Raw genomic sequence first — 23,106 nt, 5'->3', positions numbered from 1 at the left:
GCAGGAACTCACTTTTTTGCAACCACTCAGGAGGCACAAACTGTTGTCACATTTTAGGAAACATGCACAGAGAGGGTACAAATTTTACCCAAAGTCACAAATTCAGTATTATCCAGAGTGTGAATTTAATCTTTTATGCTGACTTAATATCTGTTCTTTGAACCATTATTACTTTACTGCTTTGGTTAGTACAGGTCTCTGCCTCCTTCAAGAACAAGCCAAGTGGGGCTAGAGAGATGACTTGGCAGTTAAAAGTACTCTTCTGACCTCCCCAGGCACTGCAGTCATGTGGTACACAGGCATATATGCAGTCAAAATTTCAAAGACATAAAAAAAAAAATACATCTAAACATGTTAAAAGAGAAGAATAATCCAGGTAGGTGAGCTTGCTATAAACTTAGCTGTTGAGAAGCCGTGGCAAGAGAGTGTCTAGTCTGAGGCCAGCCTGGACTACATAGGGAGAGCACAAAACAAGACAAAAGAAAGGAAGGGAGGGAGATAGGGAAGAAGGAGAGAGGGAAGGAAGGAAAGAGACTGACTCTGGAGTCTCTGTTCATGATGACTCTCCAGAACCTGGAACAGTTCCTGGTATATAATAGATTCCCACAAAACCTAAGTAAAAGAATGAATGGAACAGTTGGTACCAATGCCAAATTTCAGGTTTGCTGAATAACCGAGGACTCATTTGTCCCAGTTCAACTGCCTTTTAGCTTTGGAAGGTTTTTTTCTTGGTGACCATCTGTAACCTTCCAGAATATGAGAGTTACCCTTGATACAGGATCTGAGAGTACCTGCAGTCCACACGCACGACACGGCGCATGCCACGGCGCTCATCACACTGTACGACACTTGTTTGCTCTGTTGTCTGTTGTCATGGTTATCTTCTATGTTCTTTAAGCTCTGTTTTGTTTTCCACTGTAATTACAGATCTTGCACCGAACTGGACAAAAAGAGGTTTACTTGTGTGTAGTAGTAGAGAGAATAATAGCGAGTGTGCTTCCCAAGTTAACTTTCTACTTGCTATTTGAGAAGAACTTGGAAGTCGCTATGTTTTATGGGTCATACAGATTGGCCTTTATTCACTCTGACTCATAATCTTCTTATATACCAGGAGGCAGGAACCACAGCAGGCCACAGTGCAGACTGCTCACATGTGTACTATTTCCATGTCTTCTTCCCATCAAGTATGTGAGATATACCCATTTACAGATGGAAAAGTTAAGGTTGATAATCATTTGCCTAAGATCCTAAATCCTGGAACCATGTGTTTTTTTTCCAATTATCATAGTTGTATGATTGATTAAAGAATAGTTTTGAGGAAACTCAAGATTTAAATACCAAGTTGGAAGTTCTCCTTACACTATAAAAGGATGATGATTAAAATGGAATATTCAAAGTGATTTAATTTATCAAGGATTTTAGTATCAGTCATAGAGACATTTATTAGCCAATAGAAATATATACATTAGAAAATATATATGTATGGAAAAACAATCATACTAAACCTCCTAAACAATCTGATTTTCAGAATATGTAGGCAAATGGAATGATGTTTATTTTTCTCAATTAATCAACCAAGCCAATAATCTAAGTCTGAAAAAAAAATCTGGGGAAAAAGTTCCAAGTAATTAAAAAAAGAATTAAATTATATTCCAATAGTGTTGGAGGTTTGCGGAACTTCTATCAGATATCTGTAAGAAACCAGAAGATACAATGGTTTCTGATTTGGACACTAGTGCATTTTCTCTGGGATGGTTACATATCAACTTTTGTGTGTAAAATGAGTGGAGTAATGGACTCATGCTAGTATTTCCATCAGCATAAATTCATATAAAGGGTTAAATGATAGCAAAACATAGATATGCAATAAAAGATGATCGAGTGCAGCTTGCTGAGTGACTGCCACCAAGGACAGGTCAGCTAGTACTGCAGTTTTGATCACACTGACATGCTGGTAGCTGGTAGGGATACCCTGAAACCTTTTTTTTTTTCTCTTCTGTGATGCGATGTTTTGGGGAGATGATAATGTGAGGCGAATTCTGTTCAGTCTAGGTGGTTCAGCTGCATATTTATGGGTGTGTATTCTCTACAGGGTTGGCATTAGTGCTTCTTTCTCTTGGTCTGAGTACTTATTGTGTATGGTCTGAAAACAGAAGAATCCAGGAGGAATACTACCTGGCATGTCTTATAAACTGTATACATCTTTGCCCACAGCATTTATCACCCAGTCACTGATTGAAGTTGGAATACAAAAGACAAGCATTTGACATAATGAAGAGGGCACCACCCGTCACAGGATTCACTTTAACACCAACACACAGGAAATTAATTTTAATAAATGGAAATCTATTTGCTATCGGCTAAAGAAGAGTGTTTTAGTTAGGGTTACTATTACGTGATGATACATACATCATGACTAAAAGCAACATGGCGGAGAGAAGGATTTATTTTGCTTATGATTCTACATCATTGTTCACCATCAAAAGGAGTCCAAATAGAAACTCAATCAGGGCAGGAATCTGGAGGCAGGAGCTGATACAGAGGCCATGGAGGGTGCGCTTCCTGGCTTGTTCCTCATGGCATACTCAGAATGCTTTCTCTGAGAAGCCAGGACCCCCAGCCCAGGGAGAGCACCACCCACAATGGACTGGGACCTCTCCCATTGATTACTAATTAAGAAAATTTCCTACTGCTGGATCTTATGGAGGAAGTTTCTCAATTGAGGGTCTCGCCTCACAAATGATTCTAGCTTGTATCAAGTTGACAAAGCTATCTGTTGTAGAGAGTAAATTATATTGGCCTGAGAAGGGATCTAAGAAAAACATTTGCTCCTTTGTCATGGATTTGCCTATACTATTTTTAATATGAAGGATGTAATTTTTTCAAAGTTAGGTTCTTTAATAACAATTAATACACTGGCTTTTACTATTTTTTTTTTTAACAGAAGAGGCCGCAGACCATTTATTCCAGCCCTTCCCCCACTTTGCAACTGTAAAATCCTTAGTGAGCTGACTCACTTAGGTGTCACAGTCAGCAGTGACAATTGATGCAGCTGAGTCGGCCGGCCATTGCACTCCCGTATCAGAGTACTCCTATAACATGGTGATTGAGACACCTGGAAAAGCCAGTTTAAGGGATTTATTTTGACTGTTTCAGGGGATTCTAACCATCACAGCAGAGAAAACAGAGTAGAGTGTTCATGGTAGCAGGAACATGAGGCCAGAAGCATGTTCCTATTGGGGTAGAGTCAAAGTAGAGTGTGCTGGGCAGAGTCATGGGACTGTATTTCACAAGCCAGCCAATGGTACCTCCTAATGGCCTCTCAGTCTTCAGAGTCTCACCACAAACTCAGAAGTATACACTTGAAACATGATGATGTGGGGTGTGTTTCAGACTCAAGCCCTAACAGCTTATGTGATGAGGGCAGAGTGAATAGATTTCAGAACTTCTTGCATGTTAAAGTATAGTGCGCCTTCACAACCATTTCCAAGCTCTCTCTGAGGATATATGCATATTTATTTTCTAGCTCTTTCTAGCTGAGCATACATTCCATGAGCTAGTTCTGTTTTATTCTCTAGTACATAATTATATATATATGCACACACATACTGTATATACTACTATGCTATATATACTATATATAGTATGTGTATATACACACATATACATATAATACTGTATATATAGCATATATATATATTCACTTCCACTTATTCAGAGCAGAGCATGTGCTTATTTTTTTTTTTTTTTTTTGTAAAAAGGTGCTGTGAATAGATTAAGATGAAGCTTAGAATCTTTCTTCTTGTAACTGCTGCCTTTAGGTTGGAGTTAGGTTTCTAGTAGCCTGTGTAGATATGCCTCAAGGCTGCACACATGGTTCTCACTTCCCACTGTTCATACCCTGTGTGACTCTCTTGCCCCCTTGGAGTTCTGGTGCTCTTGGATCACTTCTCTCAGTGACTGTGTCACTGGTGGTGAGAGGTGTGTGACTCATGCCTCTACAGCTCTAGCATGTGACTGTGACCCCTGCCTTGCAACATTCTCTCTTGGGACATTGGGAACTGCCCTCGGACAGGGATGGACGGTGATGATGGAGAGGAATGTGCAGTCTTCACACCAAGGAGCTGGTTGCTAGTAGCTGACTTGTGAGTCATCAAGATGAGCTTCTAATGAGACCCCCAACCTGACAACATCCTCCTTTGACCCCAAAACAGAGTCCCACTATATATGCACATATATACTGTACATACTACTATGCTATACATACTATATATAGTATGTGTATATACACATATATACATATAATACTGTCCCATCTGTCTGGATTCCCCATCCTCAGTAATAGTGAAACGAGGAGTGAAGACTATGGAAACTGATGCTATATTTTGTAACCTAGAAGTAACCCATATTATTGAGTTAAATAACATTCAAATTAATCTATTTATCATGCCTATCTAGTTGCACTTCTTTCTTTCAGTCATCTGCAAGATAGTAAATAAGTCAGACTTGCATTGCTGTAACTACAGGGCTACAATTTAGGAGAAGGCAAAGCTATCTCAAAATGAAAAGGTTTCAGGCTGTGTTCTGTAGCCTGCAAAATGCCCCGGCACAGACCCTTATAATCTAGCTGTGTTTCTTCACGGCTTCCTCATGGAAGTTAGAGATTGCCTTTCTTTACTTCTGACTCTCTGGTTGACAACTAATGCAGAGGAGACGCCAGACACAGAGTCAGAGTGAGAGCATGTCTGTTTATATCCACACACTGTTTCGAACAGTTTTACTGGTATGTTAGCTACTTAAGCTTGGTTTCACCGAGCCAACAGTAGGTGAGCGACAAAATGCTACTCTCCAGGCTTGCCTTTTCGTCTATGATGGCTTGTTTGTATGATTGTGTGCATTAGTAAGGGCTGACAAAGCCTCTTAAAAAACATAAAGGCAGCCACTAATTTTTAGGAGTCTAAATAACTACACTGATTTTTATTACTAATTTTTTTGTGGGTTTGACAGCTCCTTTGTGCACTACAATTCAGCCTTTGTATCACTCCTAAGTCAGATTGAAATAAAGTAGCTTCTGTATGATTCTGCACTGTCCTTGGTCTGTCTCCCTGTTTTCATGAGTAATTGATTATATCAGTATCTTTTACTTTATAAAATCGGGGCCACTTAGTAAAATTGGCCTTCTATCAAATCTCGTTTTTTTCTTCAACTGATTGTACAAAATGTTACTTGGATATTCATAGGTCACCACACAATAAGTTGAAAATGTTACATGAAAGTGATGTTTATTTCATAATCAATTATGTAGGCTTTTTTATTGCTTCCTTTATCTCTCCTACTCCATGTTAAGAAAATACTTTTTTTTTCCTTTAGAGAATGTCCCTTTTCTTAATTCAAAACCTTTCTCTTTGTTAGGTTTCTTCTCTCCCAGGCAGTGTCTAGTGCCTGAGAGAGCTAGCCTGCAATTCCTGATTCTACCGTTAGGTGCTGCTGTCTAACACATCGGACTGAGTGCAATGCTTCTCCTTGCCACTTTGAGGGCGCCAAATAACATGTTTTTTGGTTTTTGTTTTTTTGTTGTTTTGTTTTGCTTTTTGCTTTTTTCACGTTTTTTGATAAGCATTTCATTTGAGAAAATATTTGATTTTCTAAATAAATCAGAAGCCATGGTCTTTGCCTGAAAAATGTCTCCCAAGTCCATTGCTTGAGTTTATGTGGAAAAAAAACCTAACAACCAATCTAGTAATGCTAAAGGCTTTACTTTCCAGGAATACATTGAACATTTCAACAAGGATACATTTAAAGTTTATTCAAAGTAAATAACTTGGGAATCATCTTTGAGCTAAATTTTTAATTCAAATATTTTTTTTTCCCCAGCAGTAGAAAGAATTCAATAGAACTCTTGTTAAAAGAGTAGATATGTATGATTTTGGTGTCAACCTGACACACCTCGGAAAATGAACCCTCAATTGAAGAATTTTCAGCATCATATTGGCCTAGGGGTATGTCTGTAAAGCATTTTCTTGATTGCTAACTGTGCACACTGTGGGTGGTATCATTTTCTAGGCTTGGGCTGTGTAAGAAAGCTTCCTGACTATGGGCCTGAGAGCAAAGCAGAAGCAGTGTTTCTTCAGGATCTCTGCCTTGGTTCTTGCCTTGGTTTCCATCCAGGATGGACTTTAAGCCAAAACGAAGCAAAACAACACAGCAAAAGATAAATCCCTTTCCCTCCAGAAGTTGTTTTGGTTGGTGTTTTATCAAAGCAACAGAACACCAAAGAAGAAGATGGTGGTATCTCTAATCTTGGCTTATCCATATTAAATTTGTAGTTATTATCCATTTGGTAATGAATGTGTTTGAGGCATTATCCACTTTGAATGTGAATGCTGAAGTGTCTCATGTTCTGTGAAAATTTGAAAGCTATCACAGGGCTCAAATACTGCCCAGTAACAATAAGCAACCAACAGACCTCGGCAGAGCTGTGAGGCCTATAGGTTCACCTGCTGAGTTCTGTCAAGGCTTGAACGTCATCTATATCATTCCTGAGAAAGCACCATGGGCAGAGGAAGACAAGAGTTAACCTGGGATATAAACAAGAGGTAAAATGAGAAAACTCAAAGCCAGAGAGCTACCGTAGTCCAGTCTACAGGTTCTGTATTCATGTTTAAAATTTCCCTTTACTCCCTTTTCCCCTTTCTTTATAAAAACAACTTTGTGATTTCAGATGAATTGGTTCCTGTGAATGAAACTCTTCACTTTCCGGTTGATGTGTTATGACTTAGGAAAATTTGAAATCCCTGTTATAGAGAAGCTTTTTCTTTGTAAGGGCATGTTTGTCAGCTGACGATCGAAGTTGTAAATCAGTATCTTGGAGCCAAAACCTCCTATAGTGAGGCAAATCGCCACAAACAACAGCTTAAGAGGAAAATAAAACGAAACAAGCAGGAATAATAATAAAAAACTCTTGACAGGCAAATTTAGTGTTATACGCTGTGCATGGTTTCCAGTCTCTCAAACTTTCTGAACACTATAATTTGTTTGTGCTGCTGTATCACTACCATCAAAGATCCAGGACTTTATTAGCTTTTCTTGCCCCAGAATGTCATTTTCCTTTATAAGAGGAAGGGATACAGAAAAGCCCTGAGACTTGAATTCGTATGACTTCACTCCTCCTAGACAAAGTTGTCTGGTTTTTGAGAAAAAGGGAAAGAAAGAGTAGATACATAAATAAGGAGTGTTGAAAGATGGAAGGAGAGAGGAAGAGAGGCAGAGCAGGAGAAAGAGATTCCAGGACACGTTTTTCTCTTGAAAGTGTAAAGTGTTAGGAGAGATGGCAGCATGTGAAGATTCTCAGCTAGCATCCAGACCTTGCTAGCCACTTGTCCTTCTGAGTTTAAGACTTCTCTTAGAATCAACAGCTCACCCGGAGAGCATAGGGCCGGTCAACAACAGTTTGCTCCCCTAACCGACTGTGGAGGCTTCATTCTTGATGTGAAACACAGTTGAATGGTCACTGCATTTTTGGTTCAAGTGTTTCAGAACATCTGGAGGGAAGTGAAGCAAGATTGGATAAGAATTGATGGAGAAGGGGCCTTCACAGTCACTAGTGGCTTAAACTGCTCATTTAGTCTTAAGTTAAACATCTTAGCCTACTTTCTACCCTAGAGTTGAGATCAGTTCCTAAGACAGCTGTCCAGGGGATGGGGACAGGGTCAGGTAAATTGTTAAAGGGGGACTTCCAACAGCTTCTGGGGAAGAGAATTACCAACTTCTCTTTTGTATTAATTATCAACTTGTCTACAAATTCAGAGCTAGGTGATCAGTGTTGTAGAAATATCACATGATGGCTGTGCTGTCTAGCTAGAACAGAAGAAGCTTCTTGATTTCTTTTCTTCCCAGGTCTTGCCCTGACCCCCAGGGACCTAGTTATTCACTCTCTCAGTTTTGTATTCTACCATACTATCACCTCAAGATTCACTCTTCTGACACCCTCACCTATTTCTCCCTTCTCTGGAATGTCAGTGAGTATAGGAAAAGGTGAGGATGGACAAAAACAGCTGTGGCCCCAAGGTTTCTAAGTGCCTGGAGCTCAGAAAGTGTTAGTTGGGTTGGAGGGTCACCCTACCTTGCTGAGAAAGACTTAGAGCCTACTGTGTGGGGTCATCAGCTGGAGGCTGCCTGGTGTTAGCCAAGGTTCCAATATTAGCTTCTTTACCTTCATCCCAGGCCATGAGACAGAATGGGCAGCGTGTTGGTTTGAATATGCTTGGTCCATAGGAAGTGGCATTATTAGGAGGTGTTGCCCTGTTGGAGTAGGTGTGGCTTATTGGAGGAAGTATATCTCTGTGGGGGTGGGCTTAAGCTTCATCCAGAGCAGAAGAGACCTTGAGGAAGCAAATCTTCTGCTACTTGGGGATCAAGATGTAGAATTCTCAGCTCCTCAGCACCATGGTTCCTACCATGATGACAAGGGACTAAACCTCTCAAACTGTAAGCCAGTCCTATTTAAATGCTTTTCTTTCTAAGAGTTGCCTTGGTCCTGGTGTCTCTTCACAACAATGGAAACTCTCACTAAGGCAGGTAATGAAGTAGGAGTTGAAGTTGAAGGAAGACTGTGATGGAGGAAACAAATTTGCTCTGAAGGTCTTGAGAGCACTGGGCTGCCTGGCATCTTTGCTTCTAGAATCCTTGGGCTTATTCTCTACTCCAACAGGGCATGAGACCTGCTGGAAATTTATCCACATCTAGAAAAGACCCTCCTAATCTAGAGGGGAAATGTCAACTTTCACAAAACAAAAGTAAAACACATTCTTTGATTTGCTTCTTCCCAACTAGCTAAGCAGGGTGGTCTGTTAGACGTATACAGCTCTGAGTACAGACTACTTGTAATTGAAGTATGGGTTAGGGGGACATCCAATACCTGAAGCTGGGGATACAATGCCACTTGTTTGCTCTTCATAAACACTTCTCTTCCCACTAGGTTCCTCAGGGTGTCTTCATGTTTCTGGTCTTTCTTGAAATAATTCTGCTTCTCAGACTTCCTGTGGGGGTCTCTGGTTAGTGTTCTTTGGATCTGGCTCTACACGGCTGTGAGAACCATCTGAGGAAAGAATGGGGTGGCAGTGTAGAAATCTGATCTTCTTGGACTGGACCAGGCTACAGCCTCTAGCCAGTTGTCACTCTGACACCACAGGGCAGGGCAGCTGCTAGAGAGTACCCCATGTTGCTGCTTAGATGGAAGACGTAGGCAGCTAAGAGATGGTGGGGATGATTCCCAGTCGTAGGGGCGTTCTGTCTCAGTGGTAGTTCTGTGTTCAAATCAGTGAAGCTTGTTACACACTAACAGGCTTGTTCCAACATGGGCTTCTGTGGCCCTCACTCTAGAGCCTCTGAGTTACCAGGTCGGGGAGGCCCATCACTTGCTTCTTTGAATAGCTCCCAGGTAACACTGAATCCTCCATTCTAGGAACCAGCAATGTTTAGAGAGCTCTGCTCGGTGTACCTCTACCAGAAGTTCCATCTCATCTGCTGGGGCATCCACATCATGCTCGCCCACTGTCTTAGCTCTGCAGTCTTACAGGAAGTGTCTGTTCTAGGATGCTGTTGGTCAGCTCAAGGGTGTTCAAAAAGATTTTGTTGGAGAGTGATATCTTAGATACTTTGTACTGGGCTTTGATGTGTATTAGAGTCACAGAAGGCTAGATCTGAAGACCCAAGCCACCCAGGCTGCTTTACAAGCAGGGGACTGAAGTACAAGGAGACAAAGTTTAGAAGGGGATCACACAGCTAGCTGGTATTCTGCTTAATGACAGTGAGTCCAATTGTCACCAATGTGACTGAGCAGTGGTTTACTATGGACTGAAGACCAGGCTACATGTTATATTTTCATTTAATGTATGTATTACTTGTTTGTCTTATTTAATTTTCAGAACAACCTAATGAGGCCAGATAGATTTTTTTTTTTATACTCATTTTGCACAGTGGAGGCTCAAAAAGGTTGGTAACTCCCCCAGCCAAGAGCTGGTAATGAGTGAGATACTGTGTCTGGGGAAGGTGTTGTTGGCCACTATATCATACTGCCTGTTGATCACTATGTCATGCTGCTCTCTACGTGGTTGATGCTCCACAGATGCCAAGGGTGTGACAGGCTCAAGCTTCCTTATCTGCAAAGAGAGGGAGGAACCTCATAGTTCATAGAATTTTAAAAACCAAGATTGAAAAGCTGTTAGAGCCATTTGAGAATGTGACATTCTGCAGACTGGGGGAAATCCTGTTGGGGAAAGGGGCTCCTGGTCTCCAGAGTGTGTTCATAGATGCTACACATGTATATTAGCAGATCCTCTTCTGAAGTATACTTCTGTGCTGTGTCTATTGTCAGTTCAGGCCTTGGTCTTGCCAGCCCCCCCTAGGATGAAACATCACCCCAGTACATGCTTGTTCCTCATAAATGTTTGGGCTAGTTTTTTCTTTTCTTTTCTTTTTCCTTGACCATATCTGGAAGAGGAGACTTGTTCTATACTTCAATATGGTGGCTCCAGTGAGGGTCTTCTGTACTGCCTGGCCACGTGTCTGTACTCTCAGACACATGCCATGCTGGAACCCCTTGCTGCTGGCTGACTTGGAAGTAGGTGTTTTCAGACAGCTTCAGTGGGACTGGTAAGGGTGACTAGGCATGTCCCCATCACCAGGAGGAAAGGCAAGAGGCTGTGGCTGATGTGCCAAGATAACTTAGCATTTCTGCCAGGACAAGAAGAGCCCAGGACTGTGTTCTCATCATATTAGATGTTCTCAAAATCCTGGGCCAGAAGGATGAGGACTCTGCACCTACTGTCCATCTTCTTGTGATCACTTCAAGTTCCTTTTTTTTTTTTTTTTTTTTTGGTTGGCCAAACATTTTATTTTATCCTTTCTTGTGTACCCACGACCCCCCAGAAAAGATCAGAAAAATTTCTAGAGCCACCCTGTCACCAATTTCCTAGATTTGGGGATATTCTGCTTCTGAGAGCATGTGCCCCTGGAGGAGGAGGAAGAGAAAGGATATAATATAGTGCAGGCTCAACTTTCTTAAACCTCCAAACAGAGCTTGGCTTTTCACAGTAGGCAGTGCCTAGGCCAGAAACTCATTTGGCTGCCCCTCTTAGCATTGGTTGCCTTATTTTCCTCTCAAGCTGAGTGCCCCCATTGGGAACATGGCCCCAGTGTAATTGTGGAGTGTTCGAGTCAGTCTGTATCATGCTGAACTAGAAGCTTCTTTCTTGTTCTTGCTTAGTGCCAGCTCTCCTTAGTTTGGTCTGTAGATATTTTCAGCTAGAGATAAAATAGAGTTCAAATTCACTTCTTGGGGAAAATTACTCACTAGAGGCCGAGCCCTCCAAGAATCATTTCCTGATGTGGGAAAGATCAGTTCTGAGTCTGCCTTGGCATAGCCTACATATTTCAAAGGCAGGGTCACTGCCTCCTTAGCACTTGGTCTCAAGGGAGATTCTTGAAGATGATTCCTTTTCCCTACATGACATAGGGCATGCTCTTGTTCACTCGGTGACTGAAGAAGCCCTACTGAAGATAAACTTGGCTATAAGCCAACTGGCCACTTTGACTCCAGCTGCTCAAGAACTGAGTTAGAGCTGAGATAGCCCTCAGCCCGGCTGTGCAGAACAGACTTACCCATCCCAGGGAAAGCTTGTAAGAAAACTCAAAGACTGCAAAGGCTTCTGTCATCCTGTAGGAAACTTCCTTTCCTTTTTTTCTGTGGCCTGACTTCATCTTGCTTTCCTTGGGTCCTAACTTGGATGGGAATTCCCCTTCTTTGCTGCATAGCACTGGGTGTGTTGTCCAAGAGGTTTTATCATGCCTGGTTAATATTGGACTCATGTCGACAGACCCAGGACTCCTCCTTCATTGTCATTTTCAGAGGGAACACTCATCTCACAATGGAGAAAACCTGTCTGATCTCCCTCAAGGAGTAGGAAGAAAAGAGTGAGGTGAGTAATTGTGTCCTCTTATTGGATTTGGAAAGCACAAAGACTACATGTCAAGGAGTCTACTCTGTGACCCATTGGCAAAGCTCTGTGGCTTTCTGGGAGTAAGTCCGTTTCCTTCTTCTCTCTCAGAAGCATGCTCAAATGGAAGCGATAGTGGCTTCCTCAGGATGGCAATCTTGACTTTCTTCATAATTATTAAAAGAAAATAATTTATGCTCAGATCACAATGCTAGGATAAACATTTGTGTGTGTGTGTGTGTGTGTGTGTGTGTGTGTGTGACACATACTTATCAGACTGGAACAGAGTTAATTCCCAACAGAAACCAAGAAGTGGTCTGATGCACGCAATCCATCCTGGGCAGTAAATGATATTTCCTATGTGTTTGCAGATCTCAGTTTGACTGTTGTTTCCCAGCAACATTGCAGGGTCTTTGTATGTGTGAGGGCTGGTGGGAGGGGATATCAAAGCTAAGTAGCATCTAGTTCAAACTCCTTATTTTAGTGATGGGCAAAATATGGCCCAGAGTAGGGAAGTAACTTGCTCAAAACTATACAAAGACGGGCTCTAGGAAACAGGAGCTCTAATCAAAGCACATGGAAGGTCATCCTGCTTCCCCTTTATTGGCTTAGACTGGGAATATTTGATTCCTCTCTGCCCTCAGTATTTCTACTTTTCATATGGGAATAATCCACTTGTCTCCACTGGGGAGAGAGGGAAGCTAAGGCCTGGGTGGGGTGCAGGGAAGAGCAGTTCATAAAACTCATACCCATGAGCGGTTCAGAAACATGTATTTCATCCTAAGAGCTGACTCAGTTGGTGGGTAATGACAGAAGGGACCCATAGAAGTGCTGCTGAGGCTTCTAGAAAGTGAAGGAAGATGTGACTAGATCCTGATACTCAGCACGCTCCTGCTGGCCCGAAGCAAGGCACGGAAACCCTCTCAGCTGGTGCCTGGCAGCTTGGCAAGAAGCAGTCTTTACATGAACAGGTTTTGTTTGCCTTTCATAAACTGATCAGGGGACTTGGGGACATCAGAGGCTCTGACAGCCAAGACTTTAGCTCTGAAGGTCCTCCCAGAATAAACAGGTGCTGCAGTCATGTTGGTATTTCTTGGGGAAGAAGGTAGTGAAGCCCCACATCATGTACTGGCCTGCATTAACCAAAACTCAGTGGATGGGTTCTTCTTGCTTGTGAGGTTCAGCCCACTGAGCCATTGGCTGAATTGTGAGGAATGTCTTGCAACTAGGAAAACTGCCAACTTGTGGGTAGGAGCAGCAGTCCTGCCAACCCAACAATGCTGAGCACAGCCTCCAGCCGGTGCTGCCCAATGCTCTGAGGACTGGGGGGGCCACATGACTGTGACTTATTGGGGGAGGATCTGCCAGGCTAAGCCATTTCTTCCTGTTCCATATACCCACAGATTAGGGCTTCTCCTTGGCATAATCTAAACCCTGAATAGATATTGCCTGACTCATTCCCTCAAGCCAACGGCGAGGCTTCTGCTGCACCTCTGAACTGACCACTGCGTGGTCTGTGCAGCGGGCCTTGGGGTAAACCTCTGACTCCCAGCTGCTTGGTCTCTTTCCAACCTAGACATTAGCAGAGGTCTGGAAGTCAAGCAAGGCCCCGTTAATCTCTGTTGCTCTTGATCTCCATGCCCCAGGAAATCGGTGATGAGTCTTGCAAATGGAACTGCTGACAAGAGAGCCTCCACTGATGGCGTTCTTGAGGGCTTTCAAGGCTTGTCCTGCTAGCTGCCTTTACAGGGACCCCTCTCTCACCCCCAGTCATCACTCCTGGCCCCGCAGTCTGCACCTCCCAATTCAAGTCAGCTTCATCCACTTCGGCCATGCATGTATGTTGATTGCCCACCTGTCTGCTCCTTCAGCTGTAAACTCTACAGTGCTTTTTACTGTGCTTTCCCAGCAAAGGCAGCCAATAAATACTTGATGGTGTGAAATAAAAGTTCCCACTTTTACCAATCACTTTGACAACTCTTGGTCTTCTACTAAGTTTATTAACTTCTCCCTGATACCTAGCCTGGTTGAGGTGGTGCACAGCCTACACCAGGCAGAATATAGCAAGAGAGTTCTAGCCTCATTCTTTCAAAAGATGTGTCAGAGATAAAGGCACACCTTGATTTGAGCAACCTGAAAGCCCATTTGGACAGTGGGAGAAGTTGTGGTTTAGATGTCAGGGTGGCTAAGGATAATAGGAGGTGGGGTGGGGTGGGGTAAGGGTGGGGGATGGGGTAAGGGTGGGGGGGTGGGGTAAGGGTGGGGGGTGGGGTATGGGTGGGGAGGAGGAAGCAGGATGACTCAGCCTGTGACTCTAAGTACACAGGAAAAACAAAACAAAGCAATGACATAAAATATGTGCTTTGTGTTAGAAGATGTAAATTTATTTTCTAACACTGACATGTAATTTGACCTTGGGCAACTCACCTAAATCCTCAAACCTCACTTGAAACATTTTGATATTATATTTTTACTTAGTGTGTATGTATGTGTGTGTGTGTGTGTGTGTACACGCATACCATGATGCACATGACACATGTAGAGGTCAAAGGGCAACTGGAAGGAGTTGGGTCTGTCCTACCATGCTGGTCCCTGTGATCAGATTCCGGACATCCAGCTTGGTGACCCTCACCTTTACCCACAGAGCCACCTTAGTAACCTGGGCCTCAGTTCTTTTAAAGGAAGAATTTCTACTTGCCTCACCTTATGGAATTTCTGATGTCATAAGACTAAAAATTTTTTTGCAAATGAGCAAATGTACACGTAGTCCTGGTTTTTCTCTGGGGCAGCAGCCTCTGAGGGTTTAAGATCTGCCAGTGCCTGGCCGGACATTTCCTTCCATCTCCTTCAGTGCCCCGTGGTTACCTTTCTGCTTCTCTGTAACATTCTGTTGTCCTTCTGACCTATTTTGATTTTTTTTTTTTACATAATTTTAGCCATGTATATTACGTTTTCCCCTCAATTCATTCTAATGTTTTAATAATTATCTTGTAATGACAGACAGTGTGGTTAGCAATGATTTTATATTGTCCGTCAGTGCCAACATATGCTAGTTCACTCACAGGGCCGTACATTACAAATAAGGAATTCACAAAGTCAAATACCTTTAGTACCTGAAGTACACCCCACCCCTTTCACCTCCTCCATTTTTTCCCTTTCCTGCCCTTCCCCCAACCCTTTTCCTTCTCTAGTCAGCCAGCCATTCCAGTTTTTAAAAAATCTGATTGGAAGCTACTAGATTGATTTGAAATTACCAAAAGGACATATTGAAAATAACAAAAACCAAAAATCTACCTACCTCACTCCCTAAAACCCCACAAAGAACAACTCTGCTCTGGAGTCTGGGAATCACCATCTCAGAAAACAAGATACATAGAACCACAAGCTAGAGTAGACCTCCGGGTTTGGAGGGATGGCTTAGGGATTGGGAGCATGTTCCGCTCCTATGGAGGACGGGAGTTCAGTTCCCAGCATCTCATCGGGCACCTCATGACTGCCTTTAACTCCAGCTCTAAGGGATCCAGCACTCCCTCTGGCCTGTGCAGGTACAGCACTCATGTGCCCATACCTCACACAGACACACCCTTGTATACATAGTGAAAATTAAAAGAGAGAGAGAGAAAAGCCATTAAATGAAACCTAAATTTAATTCCTCGTCTAAAGGTGGTGACTGGGGGAGGGTGAGTTGCAAGTTCCAAGTGAGCTGGGACGTTTTCCTGGAAAATATTGGAATGAATCTGTACCTTAAGCCTTGGGTGCACAGCGAGAGTGAAGGAAATATGAGGATTACAAGGGGCGGTGGGAAGGGAGAGCAGATGCAGGACAGGGGAACCGTGCTGAAGGAGGAGAGGGTCTTGCCTGTGGAACAGCAGACTTATAGGAACTGTGCTGAGCAGCTCTGAGAACTTCTACCTTGTCATGTAGCAGGACCAGTATACAGAAGTCAGCAGGTGCCAGTCTGACACAAAGTTAATGTGGTGATTTGGCTCCCTGTGGAAGCCCATGGGAGACGAGGCAGGCCTTGACTAGGAGCGTGGCCTGCTGAAAGCAGTGCTTTGAAGGATGACCCAATAGGAACAATTAAGATCAGCTTTCTTTTGGACCTCAAAGATGGGTTGCTTTTCCTTGTGATGAGTTTATCAAATATTTTCCCTGAATGGTCCTGTATTTCCCTGAATACCTGTATTTAGGTATTCCCTGTATGTATCCTGTACACAGTAGATGAGAAGAACCAAACTCTCTCTCCCTCCCTCTCTCCCTCCCTCTTTCCCTCCCTCCTTCTGTTCTCCCCTCTCCTCTTTCCCTCCTTCATTCTTCCTTCTCTTCTTTCTTGCCCCTCTCTTCCTCCTTTGTTCTCTTCCATGAAGCTGCTACTAGTATGATTTCTGTGGGAATGTGACATTTTCTTGTCATAGAGTTGGGAAAGCATCTTATTGCATGTTTCCATGTGATAGTGCCTGGGAGAAGCAGACTTTATGGGGAGGCCTTTTGGTGATAGTCGGGGAGCACTGGGGACTCTCTGAGTTGCTACTCTGATTCAGAAAGTTCTGCAATGCCTGTGGTACCTTTGAAACACATGCCCCAGGGAAAACTGGGACAATGAAAACACTTTCAAGTGTTATGAACTTAGTGGAGGAGACTTCCAGGGGAAACACAAAGTCTAAGGCATTCTTAATACTGATAAGAGCTAGCTGGGGTTGTGACTCTGAGGTAATCTGTGGCAAGTACAGTTCTAAGACAGCATAAAGATGCCCCTTTCCTGGTAGTCATATCACGCCACACAGTCTGTTTCTCTTTACTAGGGATACCTGTGCATGTAAAAACTGATCACTTAAGGGTTGCTTAAAGCGAATGGCAATGTTTAGAATGCTTTGCAGCAGAAATTAAGGTCCTTAATTGTGAGCTGGTGAATGGATTGTAGGTAGACTCAAATAGCAAGTTCAACCTAGAAAACAAGTCCAAGTGGCTCCCCAACTGACCACAAGAGGTAAACAGTGGTGTGGTGGGAGGCCATCTGCAAAGAGCATAAAGATGACACCATGTAGGAGGAATGGTGGCATGGAGTCAGTGCTTTCTGCCAATAACTAGTGAGCTCAGAGAGGCCCTCAGCTGAGATCACAGCCTCACCCAACACCTGGCTTCAGACTCCTGAGAGCCAGAGTATAGAACTTAGCTAGGCTGTACCAGGGTTCTGGGTGCAGAGCCAGAAACACTGGCCATTGCTCAAGGACCATGCATGTTTGAATGCTTGATACAGTAAAGAAGCAAACATGGGATTCAACACATTGTCTTGATAAAGCAGCTTGAGAAATAAACAAGGTGGGAATTTTATAAAAACTTGAATTCCTATTAGGGAGATTATGGTGTATAGGGTTGGAAGAAATATAACCAAATTCTTGGAAAAGACTCATTCTCCAAAGGTCAGTAATAGCTCAATACCATCTCATCAGAAGGCTTTGTGTCCTTGGCGGAATATGGCATTTCCAGACAGAGTTGAACTATTTAGGAAGTGAGAGATGGAGCAGCCACCTGACCTGAATCACTGTTCAACTTTCTTGTACTTACATGGTTTCCCACCCAAATAAAGGCTGGACTGTTTATTTGTTTGTTTATTGTCTTTAAAGACTGAGTTTAAAGGGCCATTGAATCCTTAGCCATTTGGATCATGCCAAATTATTAAGGTTGTTAGGGCCCAGAACTGTTTAATCTGGTTCTTGGAAGCCACAAGAGGCACCAGATCCTTCCTGCTTCCTTTGATTTGGAAGATTCTGTTGTTCCCACCTGATTTAGCAAGGAATGCCTGATGTATCTGAGACAGTGTGAAAGAGCAGGGTGTGAGTCACTGTGAGTAGGTAGTTAGCCTTTAGGGAAGAGAACAGAAGTCTGAGGTTTGAACTTGAGAGAACAGGCATGTTGCCACTGGGTTGCCAAGTACGGTGGGTGATAGAGTCAACTAAATTGAATTCTGAGCCTCTAACTTTGTTGATGTGATTTGTATCTGAGATTATTCAAATGGCCCCAGCCTATAGGACCAATTGTGGGAACCTAAACTTTCAAACAAGATGGAAGGAAAGAATTGGTAGTCCACAAAGAAGTGGATGCTGGTAGTAGCTTTGAGCTTGTGGCACAACAAACCTAAGCATGAGAGGCTGGGATAATGAGGGAAACGACCCAGGGCTGGAGTGATGTCCCACTCCTTCTGTTCTGTGTGGTGTGTGCTAGTCAGACAAAGAGAGAGGATTTTCTGCTTGTCTCCCCGACACTGACTTGAGACTGTTTACTTTTTGGTTTGGCCAAGGCATGTTTGAACTCTGTGGTTCGAGCAAATTGGCTCCTCCTCCACTTTCGTTTTTTTTTTCCCCCACTTTCGCCTGAAATGGTTTGCTGAGCGACAAATAAACACGAGTTGTTTTTACAGGTGTAAAACCAACAGATCAAATGCCGGGCCTGTGCCTGGGCTTGTGAATGGGGACTGTGTTATGTTTGGAGAACACCACCACATCATTTACACTTGCAAACCCTTTGTAATCTTAATCTCTTTGTTGCTTTTATGTTATACTGGCCCCCCAAGGTTAAAGAAAGAGATTTAGACCTTAAACACAAATCCAGCCTTCAAGCTCTGGAATTATCTTTGCCTTTAAATGCAGCTGATCAATGCCCATTTCTTTTGAAAATAAAACCCTTTTGAACCTTGAAAGCCTTCCACTGTTGAGCAGTGCCTAAGTGCCACATGGGGGAATGGGCAGAAAAGAGCCCATTTTTCCCTTAGTGCTTGCATTAGGGGTCTCAGAGTTCAGTCCAATGCAATCAATTTAATTGGCGCTAGCTCTAGTGACAAATTATGCTGGTTTACACTCCAGTGTAGCAGAGATTCCTCAAACGCAGGGGAAGAAGGGAGATACACTTCTTGGTCTCTACTTAAAGAGGGCAACAGTATTGGAAAAGGAGCACATTTAATTTATCACTGTCAGAGCAGGTGCAAAGTTTAATTCTAACTAAAAGCATTAAACAATTAACCCAGACAGTCAGGCCTTCTGAAAACTCTCAGTAGCAGGGAACACACGGAGCAGATTACTGACGGAAGTGCCTGTGCTTCCTGTTCGTTCCACTGGAGATCTTCTTGCGCTGAGTGGGGTTTGGGAGGAGGAGGAGAAAAGTTCAGAAATACAAGAACTTCTCACCTCTTTTGGTAGATGTCTGATTTGAAAGGGTCAAACAGTTCATCACCCTACACTCAGATCAACAAAGAACTGTCCCTTGAGCCCAGGGTGATTAGCTGGAGAAAGACAAGTAGGAAATCACAGCGTTTTTTGAAACTTCTGATCGGGTTGCTCACCTTTCTTTAGAGTGAGGTAGGTGTATTACTGTGCAGGAAACATCCTGTGAATCTGAATTGTTTTACAATTGTCCCTTTGAGATTCTCTCCCCTCCCCACCGTGTGTGTGTGTGTGTGTGTGTGTGTGTGTGTGTGTGTGTGTGTGTGTGTGAGATCGGGGTGGGGTGAACAAGGAGAAGAACTTGGGAATGATAAAATCTTAGAAATCAAGGGAAAGCCAATTACACACATAGAGGAAATAATCTTCCCATGAACTTAATTTCTTCTGGTGGTTGTTGGGTTGACTGCGGAATTATTACATTTAAGACTTCTTAGGTCCTTGGCAAATGTTGAGGTTCAACCTGAACTTTTATTGTTAGAATGCTGAAGGAAAGTTTGTGTTCAGGGTTTTGGGTTTCAGGAATACTCATGGGTCAGCTGTTCTGACTCAGTGCTGGCAGGACAGCCCAGAGATGAACTTGAAGTCATCCTGACCTGCTTTTGAAATGTGGCCAACTTCATTCTTGACCTCTCCAATCTCTGTAAGCCGTGGGTAATATAAGGCACCCTTCATGAGTCACAGACATAATGGACAGGCAAGTGCAAGACCCTCACACATATTGATTACCTTTCTCTTTCCCTCCAGGAACTCAGATTACATGAGAGCGTGTTGGCAGAGAGCCTGGTCCAGTGCTGGGTCACATAGTATTCATATGTTTCAACCCTTCAACATTCCAGGAAAGCATTCTAGTCTCACATGATTCTAAGGTCTCAGGATAGAGAAATTATCTTTTTCACTTTAACCTATGATAAGAAAGCTTACATTAAAAAATTAAAAAAAAAAAAAACCCACCACCACCAATTCATGACTAGAAGATCCTTGGGCGAAGGTGAACCAAAAGGTCACAGTGCACATGCCTTATTGTTCAGAGCAGGAACATGCCTGAGATTGATTAAATACTTGGTCAAGGACACAGTTAGTTACCATGGATGGCCTCATTCTGATGATCTTCGGCTTTGAAAGATGCTCATGTTGGAGTGGAAATGGGGCCTGAGTTTCTGTCACCTTCTCTCCTATGTTTCAGAACACCATGTTTTCACTGAGCACACTCTGTAAACCACAGAGCCCTGCTTGAGATGACCACACAAGTTGCTTTCTTCTGAGCAAATTACCAGATCACTGGAAGGGAGACAATTATGGCATTGCCCTAGTGTTTCATGTAAGTTAACTACTTTACACACAAGATTCTATAGCTCTTAATTACAGATTTCTGTAGATATAGTAAGCAATTAAAAGAAGCTTGGATGTGCCTTTAATCTTAGCACCTGGGAGGAAGAGACAGGCCAGTCTCTTAGTTTGAGGCTAGCCTAGACTACAGAGATAGTTCCAGAACAGCCAGGGCTACACAAAGAAACCTTGTCTTGAAGAGGAAAAACCAGGAAAAAAAATAGAGGCTCAAAAGAAGGGAAGACAGAGAGGAAGAAAAGAAAGAAAGGAAGGAGGGGAGCAGTGGTGGTGTGAATGAGAATCGTCCCGTAGGCTCATAGATTTGAATGCTTGGTACCAGGAATGGCACTATTTAAAAGGATTAGAAGGTGTGGCCTTGTTGGAGTAGATGAAGCCTTATTGGAGGAAGCGTGGGTTCAAAATGCCCATTCCAAGCCTAGAGTCTTGGAATTCATGTCCTATGAATCTGGATGTAGAACTTTCAGCTGCTTCTCCAACATCACGTCTGCCTGCATGCTGCCATACTCTCAGCCATGATGACAATTGATTTTAAACTTCTGAACTGCAAGCCAACTGCAATTAAATGCTTTCCTTGATAAGAGTTGCTCTGTTGTTCATAGTGTCTCTTCAGTTACTGGCACTGACTAAGGCAGGAGAAAAGAGAAAGAAGAGAAAGAAGAGAAAGAAGCAGACCTCATATCAAATTTAAGGCTTAATTTGAGGGAGCTGGTTCATGCAGCCCCATGGATACAAAGAATTCAGTGTCTGGGCCTCAATCCCACAACTTGAGCCTCCATTTCTACTTGGAGATAATGTTTGCTGTCTTCTTTTGGTCAACTTAGTGCTGAATAAAAATCATTTGCCTGGATGTCATCTTCAGAAACATGTAGAGGTTTCCAGTTTTCCTAAGAATGAATACTGCTCCATCAGTGCCAGAGGGAGGTGTTTAATGAACACCTACAAGTGTGCAAATCTGTTTAATATTTAAAACAGAGCCAATATTCCAGGCTGCTTCCATGTAAAGCCTATGTTCTTTGTAATCTGTGTACTGTATCTAGTACCAGAAGGCCATGTGACCCATATCTCAGCCATTGCAGGAAAAATCCTGCAGACCATGGGATCACAACATGTTGATGTTTTCTTTGTAATTTATGGCCACAGTTTTTGCATCTTTCTAAATTGGTTTGTTTTCATGATCTCACACATTTTTTTTTTTTTTTTTTTTGAGTCAGAAAATGTTCGAAAAGGATCTTCAGGAGCTGATTGTATATTGTTCTTGAGGAAGAAACATTTAGCTGGGAGTTATTTCCCATGGACTTTATCAACTCCGAGAAGCCCAGCAACACTCTATTTAGATTTATTTAGTTCTATTTTATGTTTATGGTGTTTTTGCCTGCACGCATGTCTGTGCACCATGTGTGTGACTGATGCCTCAGGACTTCAGAAGAGGGTATTGGATCCCCTGGAACTGGAGGTACAGATGGCTGAGCTACCATGTGTGTGCTGGGAATCAAACTTCTGCCTTTTGGAAGTACAACAAGTGCTCAGAACTGCTGAGCCACCAGTTCCCTCTCCCAGCAGCCTGCTTTATGATGCTGGGGTATTGTGAACATGGGGGAAAGGTGGTTCTGGAGACAAAAGGGAGTCTTCTGTGCAACAAACAAGCTGTTTCCCTGGAAGAGTTGTGAAAACTGGAGATGTGTGAAATGGTTATATGCATGTGGGAGAGAATATGATGTGGTCTCCACACTGGTTCAGTTGGTCTGAGGCAGCTACGCCTTCTAACAACTGGCCAAGAAGTGTGTAATTTAAATTATTAGTGCAACTCCCAAAGCTCTCATTTATCATATTGAATTGCAGAATAAGGGATCTTCCATGCATATGTCTCTTTCCTTATTTCTCCATTATTTGCTCTGTCTATTCAGCTAGACTTAATTGCCATTTCACAGCAGTCTCCATGAAATCTGGTTAGATTGCCCATTGTCACTATAATTTCAGGAGATTTATATAACTTAATGGTATTAAGAGGAAGAGTCCCCCTTCTTGTGAGGTCTCTTGTGAACTCCTCTGGCCTCACGTGTTCTGGTCCAGAATACTGTGACCTAAGAGATGTGTCAAAGGAGACCTCTTTCATGATCAAGGGATCATGGGTTTTCTACAGCTATTGCAGGGGGCAGAACTGTCAGTCCCCCCCATTTGTGGCTTTCCCAACTAAGGAAACAACCAACTGTTGATGAAAAATATCCCCCCCCCCCACAATTCCATGTGTTAGGACACAGGCAGACTTTTTTTCTTGTATAATGGCTTCTTGCATAGCATTTTCATAATACCAGATATTGCAAAGAATAAAATGATTTAAAGACTCTGGGATAATAATATGCATAGTTTATACACAACCACTACACTTTATATAAATGATGAGCATCTATAGACTTTGATATTCTCTGAAGTCCCTAGATATCTAGAAATGACTGCATAGAAAACAAATATGGAAGGCCTTACATATCAACTCATGTCCGCATTTCAAAACATTGCAAAATTTGAAGTTTTAATTTCAATGGCTTGTT

General features: G+C 42.7%; 1 long non-coding RNA gene across 2 annotated transcripts in view; it reads left to right on the top strand.

The window, feature by feature from the left end:
• The window catches only part of LOC143442943 (uncharacterized), a 72,996-nt gene that overhangs the window by 29,857 nt on the left and 20,033 nt on the right, over nucleotides 1-23,106 (top strand). The window contains exon 3 of one of the 2 annotated variants that reach the window (XR_013111566.1): nucleotides 11,909-11,978. The exons of the other annotated variant lie outside the window; for it this stretch is intronic. This is a non-coding gene — a long non-coding RNA (uncharacterized LOC143442943). The remainder of the gene's footprint in view (nucleotides 1-11,908; nucleotides 11,979-23,106) is intronic. 2 annotated transcript variants of the gene reach the window in all.

Source organism: Arvicanthis niloticus, chromosome 7, assembly GCF_011762505.2.
Source record: "Arvicanthis niloticus isolate mArvNil1 chromosome 7, mArvNil1.pat.X, whole genome shotgun sequence".
NCBI lineage: Eukaryota > Metazoa > Chordata > Mammalia > Rodentia > Muridae > Arvicanthis > Arvicanthis niloticus.
This window is presented reverse-complemented; position numbering and strand designations above follow the sequence as displayed.